Source organism: Lactuca serriola, chromosome 5, assembly GCF_051521515.1.
Source record: "Lactuca serriola cultivar US96UC23 chromosome 5, Lser_US96UC23_V15, whole genome shotgun sequence".
In the NCBI taxonomy this organism is placed as follows: Eukaryota; Viridiplantae; Streptophyta; class Magnoliopsida; order Asterales; family Asteraceae; genus Lactuca; species Lactuca serriola.
In genome coordinates this window covers 248,495,814-248,510,922 of record NC_136412.1, presented here as the reverse complement: position 1 = coordinate 248,510,922, position 15,109 = coordinate 248,495,814, and positions in this window count along the sequence as shown.

Genomic DNA, 15,109 nt, shown 5'->3' with positions numbered 1-15,109 from the left:
CAAGCCGCTTTTGATAGGCGTCTAATGGAATCGAAGCAATCAGATGCGGAGTCAAGCTCCAAACGCATCGCAAATAGTGCTTGCCAGGATTTCAAATTTTGTTATAAATTAGGACTTCAGATAAGAATATTCTTTTCTTCAAAACTTTCTGTAATCGGAGACCTTTAGAAAGGTCAAAAAGTTTTGTCTAAACTCGGATGTAACACAACTATATGCTTAATATATATAGAGCATATCTCTTTCTTGTTTTAATTATGTGTAGTCCGTTCAATTCATAAGTACATCCATTCAAACATTATTAATGAACAAGCTCAAAACCCAGTGTTGGCCAAACCAAATTCTTAATCTATTTAAGGTAGTTAACTGAATATCATTCAACTCGCAACCACCGAAACTTATAATATCTCATTTTTCTTTTAGCAGCGCAATGCCTCCTCGTAGATCAGCACGTACCAATGCAACCCCACCACCACCTCCACCACTAACTTATGATCCGGAAAATGGAGGTACAGGAAGCAGCACGAATCATCCCAATCGTGGTACTGGCCAGGGCCATGTAAGGGAATGTACCTACAAGGAGTTCTTCAACTCAAAACCAAAGACTTTTAATGGCAGTGGAGGAGTCATTGCACTAATGCAATGGTTCGAAAAGACCGAAACAGTCTTCGAGATCTGCTGGTGCCAAGAAACAAGCAAGGTTAAGTTCGCTGCTTGCACCTTCATAGATCGAGCCCTCACTTGGTGGAAAAGCCATGCTAATTTAGTGACGCTCACTATCGCTAACGCCATGAGTTGGGAAGAACTGAAAGTTCTACTATTGGAAGAATACTGCCCAAGGGGCAAAGTGCAAAAGCTTGAGCAGGAGCTCTGGAATTTGAAAATGGCTGGATCTGATCTAGTCGCCTACACAGCTAGGTTCAACGATCTCGTTGCTTTGTGCCCTACCATGGTCAACCCAGAATCAAAGAAGGTCGAAAGGTACATTTGGGGGTTGTCACCCCAGATTCAAGGGCATGTCCTAGCCTCCAACCCTATCACCTACAACAGCGCTAAACGCCTGGATCAACGTCTCATCGACCACGGAGTGAAACAGAGTACCATTGCAGCAACCGCAAATCCACCTAGGGAGGCTCAGGGCCAGAGTAAGCCTTGGAACAAGAGGAGGGGACAAACCCTCCAGGAGAACCCCAAGAAACAACAAGTGGTAGCGACCCACGCTATTACTGTACCTACCAACTCTGCCCCCACAAGTTCATACAATGGAAAACTACCGAAATGTAACCAGTGCAACTTCCACCACCACGGTCTGTGCCGTGACCTTCAATGCACCAGGTGCAATAAGAAGGGTCATACAGCCTGCTATTGCAGAGAGCCAACCCAACAATCCGCCCCCACTGCTAATACCAGAATAAGCCGCGCCTGCTTTGAGTGCGGAGGCACAGGGCACTACCGCAGGGACTGCCCGAAGGTAAACAATAGGAATACCGGCGGAAGGGGCCGAGTTTTCGCAATAGGACAAGATGAAGCCATTGCGGACCCTACTGTTGTTACGGGTACGTTTCTTCTCGATAACTCGTATGCATGCATTTTGTTTGATAGTGGAGCGGAAAGGAGTTTTGTGATTCACGACTTTAAAGGCATGCTAAAACTAATACCACAATCATTAAGTGAACCATTCATAGTAGAAATGGCCAACGGGAAAACCGAAGGCACTAAGGAGATATATTTAAACTGCACCCTAACTTTAAACGATAATCTCTTTCAAATCAACCTCATGCCAGTCTCGATTAAGAGTTTCGATGTCATCATTGGCATGGATTGGCTGAGTTCACATCGTGCGGACATTTTATGTTACGATAAGGCCGTTCGCCTTAATCTGCCAACCGGCGAAACCTTCCTTGTCTTGGGCGACAAACCTAGTACCACTCTTAGTATCATCTCAAGTATCCAAGCTCAGAAGTACCTACGCAAGGAGTGTCACGCATTTTTAACACATGTTGTAGATGTGAAACGCGAAGTCCAGGACGTCAAGGATGTGCCTGACGTATGCAATTTTCCCGACGTGTTTCCCGAGGACCTTCCAGGAATACCACCCGCAAGACAAGTTGAATTCAGAATCGATCTGATTCCCGGAGCTACCCCAGTAGCCAAAGCACCCTATCGATTAGCCCCGGCAGAGATGCAGGAGCTATCCAGCCAACTGAATGAACTACTTGGAAAAGGATTCATCAGGCCGAGCTTCTCGCCATGGGGAGCACCCGTGTTGTTCGTGAAAAAGAAAGATGGATCGTTCAGGATGTGCATCGACTACGGAGAACTCAACAAACTTACCATCAAGAACCGATACCCCTACCCCGAATCGACGACTTATTCGATCAACTCCAAGGAGCCAACTACTTCTCCAAGATCGATCTGAGGTCGGGATATCACCGGCTGCAAGTCCTAGAGAGTGATGTTCCCAAGACGGCCTTCCGGACGAGATACGGACATCACGAGTTCATAGTGATGCCGTTCGGACTAACCAATGCCCCGGCCGTATTCATGGATCTAATGAATCGGGTATGTCGTCCATTCTTGGATAAATTTGTGATAGTATTCATAGACGATATACTCATTTATTCAAAGAATAAAGAGGAACATAGTCAACACCTGAGACAAGTCTTAGAGACGTTACGAACTGAGAGACTTTATGCAAAATTCTCAAAATGTGAGTTTTGGATTAGAAAGGTGGACTTCCTCGGTCACGTGGTCAGCAAGGAAGGAATCCACGTGGACCCCTCAAAGATCAAGGCTATCGAAAACTGGTCTGCACCAACCACACCAACCGAAATTCGCCAGTTTCTAGGTCTTGCTGGTTATTATCAAAGGTTCATCCAGAATTTCTCCAGCATCGCAAAGCCTCTTACCGCTTTAACCCAGAAAGGTGTGACCTACAACTGGGGAGAAAAGCAAGATGTTGCGTTTCAGACTTTGAAACAAGCCCTCTGCAGTGCACCTATCCTTTCTCTTCCGGAAGGGACCGAAGATTTTGTGGTGTATTGCGACGCTTCGAAGCAAGGGCTGGGCTGTGTGCTAATGCAGAGGGGAAAGGTTATTGCATATGCCTCACGACAACTGAAAACACATGAGGTCAATTACACCACTCATGACTTAGAACTTGGAGCAGTGGTCTTCGCTCTTAAAATCTGGAGGCACTACCTTTACGGTACCAAGTGCACTATCTTTACAGACCACAAGAGCCTCCAACACATATTCGACAAGAAGGAGTTAAACATGAGACAACTACGTTGGGTTGAATTGCTCAACGACTACGAATGTGAGATTCGCTATCATCCAGGAAAGGCAAACGTCGTAGCCGATGCCCTTAGTCGAAAGGAGTACTCTGGCCGAAGAGTGAAGTCATTAGCCATGTCGATCCATTCGCACTTGTCAGCGCAAGTCAAGGAAGCTCAAATAGAGGCCTTGAAACCTGAAAACGTGACAGGTGAGTCCCTTAGGGGAATGGACAAGAACTTAGAAATCAAGAGTGACAGAGCACGCTACCTCATGAACCGGATCTGGACACCCAAGTTTGGTGGGTTCAGAGAGGTAGTTATGAGCGAGGCACACAGGACCCCATACTCCGTACACCCAGGGTCAGACAAGATGTATCTAGATCTCAAACAACTCTACTGGTGGCCAAACATGAAAGCGAAGATTGCTACTTATGTGAGCAAGTGTTTAACCTGCGCCAAAATAAAAATAGAACACCAGAAACCCTCAGGTCTACTTCAACAACCTGAAATACCTGAGTGGAAATTGGAACAGATTTCCATGGACTTCATAACCAAACTTCCCCAAACTCAGAGTGGCCAAGATACTATTTGGGTAATCGTCGACAGATTAACCAAGTCAACCCATTTCTTACCGATCAAGGAAACTGATAGGATGGAAAAACTATCAAGAACCTACATCCGGGAGATCGTACGACTTCATGGAGTACCGATGTCCATCATCTCAGATAGAGACAGCAGATTCACTTCCAGATTCTGGCAATCATTGCAAAAATCCATGGGAACAAGGTTGGACATGAGTACAACATACCACCCGCAAACTGACGAACAGAATGAGAGGACGATCCAAACCTTGGAAGACATGTTTCGAGCATGTGTAATCGACTTTGGTAAGGCATGGGATGTTCACTTACCTTTGGTCGAGTTCTCTTATAACAATAGTTACCATACTAGTATCAAGACCGCTCCATTCAAAGCCCTTTACGGCCGTAAGTGCAGATCACCTCTGTGCTGGACGGAAGTGGGCGACACGCAATTAGCAAAAGGCCTAGTCCCTAATAGCACCCTCACTGGTCCGGAGATCATCAGGGAAACGACTGAAAAGATCGTGCAAATACGAGAACGACTGAAGTCCTCAAGGGATAGGCAAAAGAGCTATGCCGACAAGAGACGTAAACCCTTGGAATTCCAGATTGGCGACCGTGTACTACTAAAGGTCTCACCCTGGAAGGGCATGATATGCTTTGGAAAGCGTGGAAAGCTAAATCCTAGATACATTGGACCCTTCGAAATCATTTCGAGAGTTGGTCCAGTGGCCTACAAACTCCAACTTCCAATCGAGCTTAACAAGGTACATCCAGTATTCCACGTATCGAACCTGAAAAAGTGCTTGTCCGACGAAACACTTGTAATTCCACTCGATGCAATCAAGCTAAATGAAAATCTTAACTTTGTGGAAGAACCCGTCGAAATCATGGATAGGGAAGTTAAACGAACTAAACAGAGTCGCATTCCAATAGTAAAGGTTCGATGGAATGCTAAGAGAGGACCCGAGTTCACATGGGAACGGGAAGACCAAATGCAACAGAAGTATCCGCACCTCTTCCTCAGTCCCTAAGACTTCTATTTGTATTAAAATTTCGGGACGAAATTCCCTCTAACGGGGGGATGATGTAACAACCCGATATTTCAACTCTTTGTAATGACCTAAAAAGTCAAGTATTGTAACCACTTTTGAGTTAATAAAAATAACTTTGATAATAAAATGTCCAAAAAGTTTCTATTTAAATTCCCTCTATGTTTAAATGTCATTAAACCATGATTGTACGTAAAAAGAGCGCCCAAATCCGGCTTCGTATATTGAAGTTAAGATTTTTCCAAGTCCGGCTTAGCAGCAGACAGCTAAAAACTCAAATCGGAGATCGAGCGACTTTTGGCCGGAATGACCTAAACGAGAATCGAAGGTCTCGACAACGGTATTTCAGCGGTGAAAAGTCTGGCAAAAACCGACGTCAGATAAAGAAGTTATGAATTTTTAAAGAAATTCCTTAATCACGTCATTTTATAAATAAATAATAAAAATAATTTCGGAATTTGCCAACGGAGTCTAAACGAAAGTTGTAGAGCGTAGTCTCACCTACGCGTGGATATGAAGAAGATATGATTTTTTGAAGTTTATTAAATAAATTATATATAAATTTATATCAAAAATCCGGTAATATCCGAAGGAGGAGTCAGCGTCCTCATCCGGGTTACGCGCTGCGTACCCTCGTACGCCCCGCGTACCCGAAGGCCTTGGTCTCGGTCCGTCCACGTCGCCTTTATGCGAAGCTACCAACCCGCCCCATCCGATCCGTCCCATGCGAAGCCGAGGCAGTCGAGGACTCGCTCATGCATGACGTACGCGTACGCGCTGCGTACGAGCGTACGCCCCGCGTACCGAGGCTTCTCAGACCGCCTATAAATAGAAGTGTGAGGGTTTCCGAAAAACTTGCTCATTTCTTCTCATTTCCCTTGCATTTTGCCTCGTTTTCCGTGCCCGTTCAAACCCGAAGCCCTGGTCATTTTTACTCAAGTCCCGAGAGTCGATTTTACTCCCGAGATTCCCGAGAATCCCGAGAAAGATCCGCTTCCCGAGACAAAACTCTGCCCGGTTTTCCATCTCGCTATCTTCAAACTTCCAAGTGAGTTCATACCCCTACAAACACTCTTTAAATACATTTTTTAAATGCTTTCTATACTCTTTTTGGGGGGATACAAGTAAACATACGGTTATTATCGTGTATTTCATAGAATTTCACTTTACTCGTTTTTATCAAATGAATCACTTGTGATTTAGTTCTACTATGTGAAAACTCTTGTTATACTTTGCATGCAATAGATTTATACAAAGTATTTAGTAACTCCAAAGTATCTTTCGTTGCTAAACCGTTTCATATATTCTAAAAACTTATGATTCGTGTTTGTCAAACATGGTGAAAAAGGATAAACTTTGCATGCAAAACTATCACTTTAATACAGACTTAGTTGAGAATCCATGAGACGTGTACATCTTCAAACACTGCCTTTTTGATAAAAGGTATCGCTATAAGTCCTGTCTATAACCAGAGTCTCCCGTTCGGAGAAAGTGTCAAATGTGTATAGATCTATACGGGAAGTCATGATCCCACGCCCTGACTGTTAGCTACAGTACGTCTTTTAGGGTGACAGTTGTCATAACACTACGACGCCTGAAGAACGTCGCTACAGGCATATTATGTTTAGTATGGTTATAAAACTCACTTGATATACAATTATTGTGGTATTATGCTTTTATGAATGAGTAGCTATTAAAACTATTCTTCATCTAACAAGTGCGATCTTCGTATAGCTTTATTATATAAAACTATGCCACAACTTTTAAGCATGTCGGTTGCTTGCGATTTTCGGTCTTAGAGGCTGCCAGTTATGTTAGGAAAATAAGGGTTTTTCTTGTATACAAACCAAACAACTATTAGGAAAATAAGGGATTTTCTTGGTTCAACTAGCGACATTTTTCAACACAAATACTCTCATGCATTTCATACTTTTATAAGAAAATAAGGGATTTTCTTGGAAAATATACACTCATTTTGGAATGGCATTCAATGTTTCTAAATCACTTATGAACTCACCAACTTAATTGTTGACACTTTTTCTTTGAAATAACTTGTATTCTTAGGGAACCGTTAAGCAGGTTTGGGAATCAACTTTTGGGGATTAACGCGCTGGCGTTAATTATTTCTTTTGAAAGATGTTTATGCATTTATCTTTTGAGCATGTAATGAATACAATTATGTAAACATTTTTGAAACCTTTATATATGTATGGTGGTGTGTACTTTCCTTTCTATGAACTGTTATGATACTGAATATGACGTCCTCCGCCCCCGAACGTTTCCGCCGTTCTGGTTTGGGGGTGTGACATGCATTATGGTTAACCAATATTAATCATTAACCAAAATCGTTAACCGAAAAAACCATTAACCATAACCAATATTAACAATACCCAATGGCTACCAAAATTCATTAACCAATCATAATCGTTATGGTTCAATTTTGACCAATAACCGAACCAAACTGCCCCATACACACCCCTAGTCAAATCTAACAATTCTTACACATGACTATTTTGTATCCCATATGACATATATCATCGAAACAATCATGGTAAATCTTAATCTTCATACATTCTACCACTTATACTTAAACATATACATTCCATCAGAATATCATGTAATCATACTTAAAACATTTTACATACACCAAAACTGTCTACACTAACTTGTATCAAACTACCGCAACAAATGCATATCGTAATGTATGATTTATAAACTTAACTTACCTGTACAGTACAAACCATCTCCCAACACATTGCATATTTTGATAGCTTTCATATCCATATACATATTCCAACATCAATCAAGTAGTAACAATTACCAAAAAATAAATTCTACTACAACAAACACCATTCAGATTAACCTGTTTCTAAAAAACAAACAATTCTAGAACATAATAAAACACATCAACATTGCTCCCATGCAAATAAGTTAGACCAAAACAAACAATGTTACCAAAAGTTGTACACCATATAACAATCTGATGAGTTCAAAACTCTTAGATCGTTTAGATCTTTCACAAGTACGATAAAAGAATTATAACAGTTAAGAATAAATTATGAACAAACACAGAACAAAATCAAATAAGAGCTTATGATTCAAAACTGATTCACGCCTCAGCAGAGCTCGATGAAGAACTTCCGCTGTAGAGGCGAGCTAGGGTTTACAAAACAGTGAATACGAAAACAATGAAAGCGCTATCTTCTAAGTCTGGATGCATGCATCTTATATACTAAACCCTAATGCAAAACAATGCACAGCTAGACAGGCCCAATACCGGCAACTAAACTAGGCTATGGACCGAGCCCATGACACAATCCATTAGACTCAACAATCTCCCCCTTTGCGTCAAATGAGGCGAGAGATTATTTCTTCTGAGTAGGTCTCGCCGTCTTTATAACTTTAAACAATTTAGGAATGATGCCGAGAAGAGTCTATCGGAATAGAATATACCACCTCAGCATGTCGACGAACAACTTTTTATTAGCAGCACTGTTCTGGTCGCACCTTTGTATGATCTCCAAGATATGCTCAAGACAAGTCGTCGAGAAAAGGTGTTTGTCAACAATAGCGAACATGCACTTTTGACCTTCGCCTCTGAGAAACATTACTATGTGATACTTGGAATCAATCTTCCCCTTGATCATGGAGTTAACATTGCCATCTCTGCCCATTGGTTTGATCGTTGGTCGCCTGTGTATAGCAGATGCAATTTCCTGGTCCATCTTCGCTACCTCGTGTATGTAGCAAACAAGCATACGCTTGACATGATCAATAATCGGCTGATACTCCTGAGGATTTGACAGAAGAATGTTGTTGAGGAGTATCCAATCATGGGGGTTGAGGTTCGGTAGATCAGCAAGGAAAAAGTGGTGAACGGAGCCTTCGGTTCCTCTAGTCACCCTAAACTTGACATTGATGAATTTACCTGCTAAATAGGGTTTCATCACCTTAACGGTGGTTATCTTCTTCGAACTCCATGTCTGGTATTGAGGTTGAGCGAACTCCAGGTAAAATTCTAACAGATCCCTATCTACCTTCAGGTCTGGAGATGGAATGGCAGTAGTTGAGTTGAAACAGTGGAAGACGAATGCCTTTCTAGTGATTGGCATGTCGAACTGCGCATCCCTTGAGTTGTCAAGGCTGAATGACATTATCGCACACCTCTGAAGCGAGTTTTTAGTCCATTCAGGGAACATGGCCTTTTTCTTTTCAAGGAGCTCCGCCTCCTTTCGCTTCTGTTCTAGCTCAGCTCGCTCCTTCATTGAAATTTCTTCAGTTTGTTTTTGTGAAGAAGCAACATTTGGGACAGGCTTTCTAGGAACTTCAACGTAGACATCATCTTCGTTGTCGGTATCATCTTCACTGATTTTCTTCTTATTCTTTTCCTTGTTACTGATCGAAGCTTCATTACCCTTCGGTTCAGCAGCATGCTTGGAGCTAGATGGAGGAGGTTGGTTCGTCTCTTGTTTCTCTTGCTTGAACTCTTTCTCTCCCCTTGTTGCGGTTGGAACCCAGTCACCAGAACACCCTCGATACGGCTAAGGACGTCTAGGGGCGGTCGGAGCTTGTCTGCTAAATGCCTTCAGGTGGTGATAGTGACAAGTGGATCATGACCTTCAATGAGATGAAGAAGAATGGAGTGAACGTCTGCAGAAGAACTCCTTATAACTTCCCTCTCTAATTTGAGGTGATCAATCTCAGCATGAGCAGATCGCAGCTTGTGTGTTTGTAATTTAAGCTGATTTGTGTGTCTGGCAAGCTCATCCATAATCCCATTCTCCATAGATAAGTCCGCTTGTAGTTGAGATAAGCGTTCGTTAACATTAGCATGGAACGCTTCATTCGCCTATTCAATAGCATGGCGTGCCGTTTTAACCTTCGAGCACTCAGACTGAAGAGTCTGTTGAAGAGTTTCTACAGAAGAAGTAACTGTAGCAGCATTCTTGGCGGCAGCAGCCTGCAAAGAATCTAAAAACACGTGAGCCTGGGAAACTAGTTTATCGACTTTTGCGGTCACTTCCTTACACTCTTTTATAGATGCATCAACAGCTCAAGAGGCCTGTTGACACTGAGAAGTGAAGGATTCAATAGCCTTGGCTGCAGCAATTAAGGAGGCTGAATGTTCAGCAACAACTGAAGAGAACAGAGCCTTCAATGCCGCATATGAATAAGCGCCTGAGGAAGAAGAGGAACGCAATTGATCCAGTTTTTTGTTTACCGCTTTGAGATGACGTTTGGTGATAGGCTTGTCGTCATCATCCTCACTTTGTACTCGATAAGGACTGAAGTATGTGGAGTCAAACTCCAAGTCCTCACCGCCCAAAATTGGGGTTGTTTCTGTAGAAGGTGTTGGTGATAAGGGTTTTGAAGAAGCGGGAGGTTCGGTTGTTAGAGGAGGTTCGGTTGTAAAGGCAGGTTCGGTTATAGGTGGTTTGGGAATAGTGAAGGTAGGTTTTGTAGTGGTAGTAGAGGTTGTGTCTGTGAAGATGGGAGTGGGGATAGGTATTGAAGTGAAAGGTTGAGAGGTGGTTGTTTGAGAGATAGGAGGGATAGAAGCAGGAATGGTAACAGGTGGAGGTGAGGGAGGCAATGAACGAACCGAAATTTCTGGAGTTAGGGAGCGAGGTGGAGTATCCCCTTGGCTCGAAGCCTCTTCATCTGAACTTTCGTTCTCAGAGTCTGATGATAGAGATTTCTTCTGGTTAGGAGGAACGTATTCTGAATCCGACTCGCTGGAGGATTGAAGAATAAGTCTCCTGGAAGGCTTCTTCTGCTTTTTGTGTTGTGGTTGAGATGGAGCTGCTTTATCAGTTTTCCTCTTCTTGGGAGTTTGCCCCTTGGATGATTTTGCTACCTGTCCCTCCTTCTGCGATTCAGGTTTCTTACCCCTTTTGGCTAGTTTATCAGCTTCTTCAATAGAACGAAGCATTGTGGGAGTAAGCTCACGCGGACCAATGGACTTGCATTTCCGGTACTGCTGAAGAAGATTACTTGATGCTGAGATAGAATCAAGCATTGTTGCAGGAATGGAGCCGATGTACGAAAACTTTGTGGGGTCAGTGACGATGATCTTCGTCGTATGAAAGGTGGTGATTGAAGAAAGCAAGGAATCTGCCATTATTGGGACGCGATTGCGATCCATTGCCCACTTGGTGATAATGGTCCAGAAACGCCCACATGAAATTTCTGAGTGCTTTGATGAAGAAAGTAGACTTTGAACCAGCTGCTGCCAAATTATAGACCCATAGTCAAGATTGAGCCCGCTGTAGAATCCATACAGCACCGTCATGAAGGCCTTGCTAGCACCGCCAGAACCAGCACTTCGCTCAGATAAACCCTTGAACAAGAGTGTGAATAGGCCATTCCATTGAGGAGGAAGGCAGGACTTCTTGAACTTCGTGACGGTTGTTAGGGTTTCGATATACCCCATCTGATAAAACATGGTGAATAGTTGGCCAGTGGTAATGGAGTCAGGGTTTACCAGAGACGGATCTTGTGAGAGACCGATTAGGGCACAGAATCGGCTCTTGGAGATAGAGACCTTCTCATCATGAAACTCGAAGTGGATACGCTTATTGGATTTATCGTAGAATACTGTGGAGTAGACATGGGATAAGAACGACATTGGCACAATTTCAACCTTTGTCAGTGCATCGACAAGTGGTGAGTATTTGAGACACCCAACCACATAAAGCATATACGGCTCATAAACGAAGGGAGTGAGATCGATGATAAGGTTTTATTGGGGTTTTATTGTGAGGAGGGGTTGACGAACAGAGGTATCATGAACAGATGAAGATTCTGCCATTGTAGGAGCTTGAGAATGATGATGAACAGTTGCAGAAAATAGTCGGATTTCTTTGAGAGCTTTTTGGAAGAGATAAAGGTTGAGAGAGTACCGTTCCAATTCCGTTTATACGTACAGGAAAGAGAGAGAAGAATCCGGCTGAAATCTTTGGATTATCTCTAAAAACGCGCCTGACTTGATGTGAGAACAGTTGGCATGCCGAAGGTGACGCAGGAGAGAGAAAAACGTTTCCTCTTTTTCACGCCTTTTGATAAAAACGCACCTTTTTCAAATCGCCAAATTGTTTGAATTTCTTCTAAGTCAGCGACCTTTTCAACCCAATCGTTTCACCGGATAACGCTTGAGTGTTTGTGCCTTGATAATTTGTGTAAAACTTAGAATTTTGGAAAATTAAAATTTTCGTGCAAAGGGTGTAAAAGATAAAGAAATAAAACTAGTATTTTGTGATTGACTGTGATGTCGTATATAGACATGAAGCAATTGATTCTGGGCAAAAATCACTTCCTTCAAAGTCAAGAGAGACATTGAAGTGTTTGCTTGGTTTCCCATGAAATAACGATCAATAACTTGTTCAGAAGTTTTGAAAGGCATCTTTTAAAGGATAAAGTGGGTGGCTTTTGCTTCAATTCAGAATTTCGATACTTAACATAAGATCAAAATAGAATGAAGTACTTGTGAGATCATTGTGATCTGTTGAACAAGTAGGTAAGAAATAATTTTTATAGTGACAAGAGAGTTTAAGAAATCTCAAAAAAATAAACTGAATCTTTTAGGGTTAGAGACACCTTGGTGAAAGGCAATCTCATAAGGATTACTCAAAAAGAAAAAGAGATTTCATTGGGTAACAAGTAATATCTTGAATTATTGAATTCACCGTCAATTCATTAGTGGTGTTGAATTTTGGGTTTCACTTAGTACATAGTGGCATGAAACTAAGATCATGAACGCAGATTTTGTATAACCATAAACCTCAGTGGTTAAAACTGAGAGTCTTAGGGGTTATATTGATGAAGTGAGATACAATGGAGAAATAGGATGGAGATGGTGTAAGAAGCGAATGTACCTCTGCTTATTAAATAAAAGAGGGTCCAAGTAGATAACTCTAAACTTAGTTTGAGTAGAGTATGGTAGCTCATGATGAGAGACAAATTTTCACGACTTTTTCGGATTTTATACTTCATTCTATATATCATTTTGTCGCGGGGAAGCACATTAATTTTTATCCATTCAACATCATTCTCATGACCATAAGAAGGCTTTATAATCACGTTTTCAATTATAAATCGGGGGAGAATTTGATATGGCCATTCGAAATTGGATTTGTAACTTTTCAAATTTGAAAGATTTTTGATAAAGCTTGTGGTAGAATTATGAAGGTAGCTTTTACAGAGAAGTATCCTTTACAGTAGGAGTTCTTCATCGAGCTCGGCTAAGGATTTGTTATATCTCCGACTTCTAGTATTTTCTCGATGAAGTGGCGTTACGAATCTTAAAGTTTGGGTTGTTACATGATATTTTTTTGATGGCTTATATCATTAGCTTATTTGAAGATTATTGTGACTTGGAGGGGGATCTCTTCAAAGACAAGAAGTGATTTGGTTTCTTTGTTCTGAAATGTGTTTTTATGGCGTGTTTGGTTTTCTTGAAGATTCTTTGGGATTACATTCAAAAATGAAGTTTAAAGACATTACTTCAGTGCTTGATTTATATATCCTAGACCCCATGTTTGAAGACTATTGAAGAATCAAGATTCGTGGATTGCTTCCTATATTCCTCGTTGTAGATCTTTTTATTTGCTAGATGCTTGTTTTAGAAGTTAAAGCATTGTCATCCATTCCATAATTTGAGGGGGAGATTGTAGGGTTTCAAAGCACTCCATGGATGATGGCAATGGGCCCCTTTGATGAATTCTAGGTTAAAAGCCCAAGACTTGTCTTTTCCCTATAAATAGTTATGTATTATTCACAATTGGGGTTAAGAGAGAGGCAAAATGTAGCCGCCACGTGAGGTTTCTTATGTAGTGTTAGATTCTTTAGTCTATGCTGAAAGTGTAATTTATTCCTCATATTTGAATAAATCGAGTGATCATTCGACCTAATCTTCATATTTGTGTTTGTTCTTATTTCCGCATCTTGTTCATCAAATCTCAATTAGGGTTTTAATCTCAACAAGACGTGATTGGTGTAGATCACGTTATTAAGGCCTCACTCAGAATCAATTGAGGCTTGAGTCTACATACAGCAGCATGCTTCTAGGGACACCTAACTAACGAATTTTTTTTACCTGTCGTAGATGCGTTATTGATAATCACACTTAGACAAACATAAAAACGTTAGAAATAGGAAATAAATCAAACAAAGAAAATATTTTTGTGTTTTTGTGAGAATTGAATAATTGAAATAAAACAAAAAAAATATTTTTGGGATTTCATTAGTAAAACAAAATAAATAAAAAAAACAAATGAATACACTTGAAACGCCTTAAGAAAAATTATAGCAAGTTCAGAAGGACCGAACCTGAAATAGACCGAACACTCAGTTCATTTCGGTTCATATAGGTTCGCTTTATTTCGCTTGTTACCTTTAAGAGAGCGAAGGCGATTTTGGTACTAACTCGACTTGCATCATTCCTAGGCCTTGTAAGATCTTATTGAAGCTTGCTTCAGGTAAAGCCTTTGTGAAAATGTCTGCCAGTTGATCAGTTATTCTTACGAAGTGAATTTCGACGTTGCCATCTTCGACGTAATCCTTGATGAAATGGTACCTCAGTGCGATATGCTTTGTCTTCGAGTGTTGCACTGGGTTGTGACAAATTCTGATTGCGCTTTCAGAGTCACAGTATAGGGGGATTTTCTTCATGTTCAAGCCATAATCCCGAAGTTGACTTTGTATCCATACGACTTGAGATGTACAAGATGCCGCAACAATGTATTCGGCTTCTACAGTGGATAACGAAACACAAGTTTGTTTCTTTGATTGCCAACTGACTAGTTTGCCATCCAGAAATTGACATCCTCTTGTGGTGCTTTTTCGATCCAATCCACAGCCACCTAGATCAGCATCTGAAAATGCTTGCATGAAGAATCCAGAGTTGGCTGGATACCATAGACCTAGAGATGAAGTTCGCTTTAGATAGCGAAAGATGTTCTTCACTGCTTGAAGATGAGGTTCTCGTGGGTTGGCCTGAAATCAAGCACAATAATAGACAGAGAACATGATATCAGGTCTACTAGCTGTGTGATACATTAAAGACCCGATCATCTGTCGATAAAGCGTTGTGTCAGCTGCTGGTTTCTCCAATTATGGTGTGAGCTTCGTTCCAAAATTCATCGGCACTTTTACCTTGGAGTCTCCCGTCATTCCAAACTTGGTGAGCAAAGTCTTGGTATAT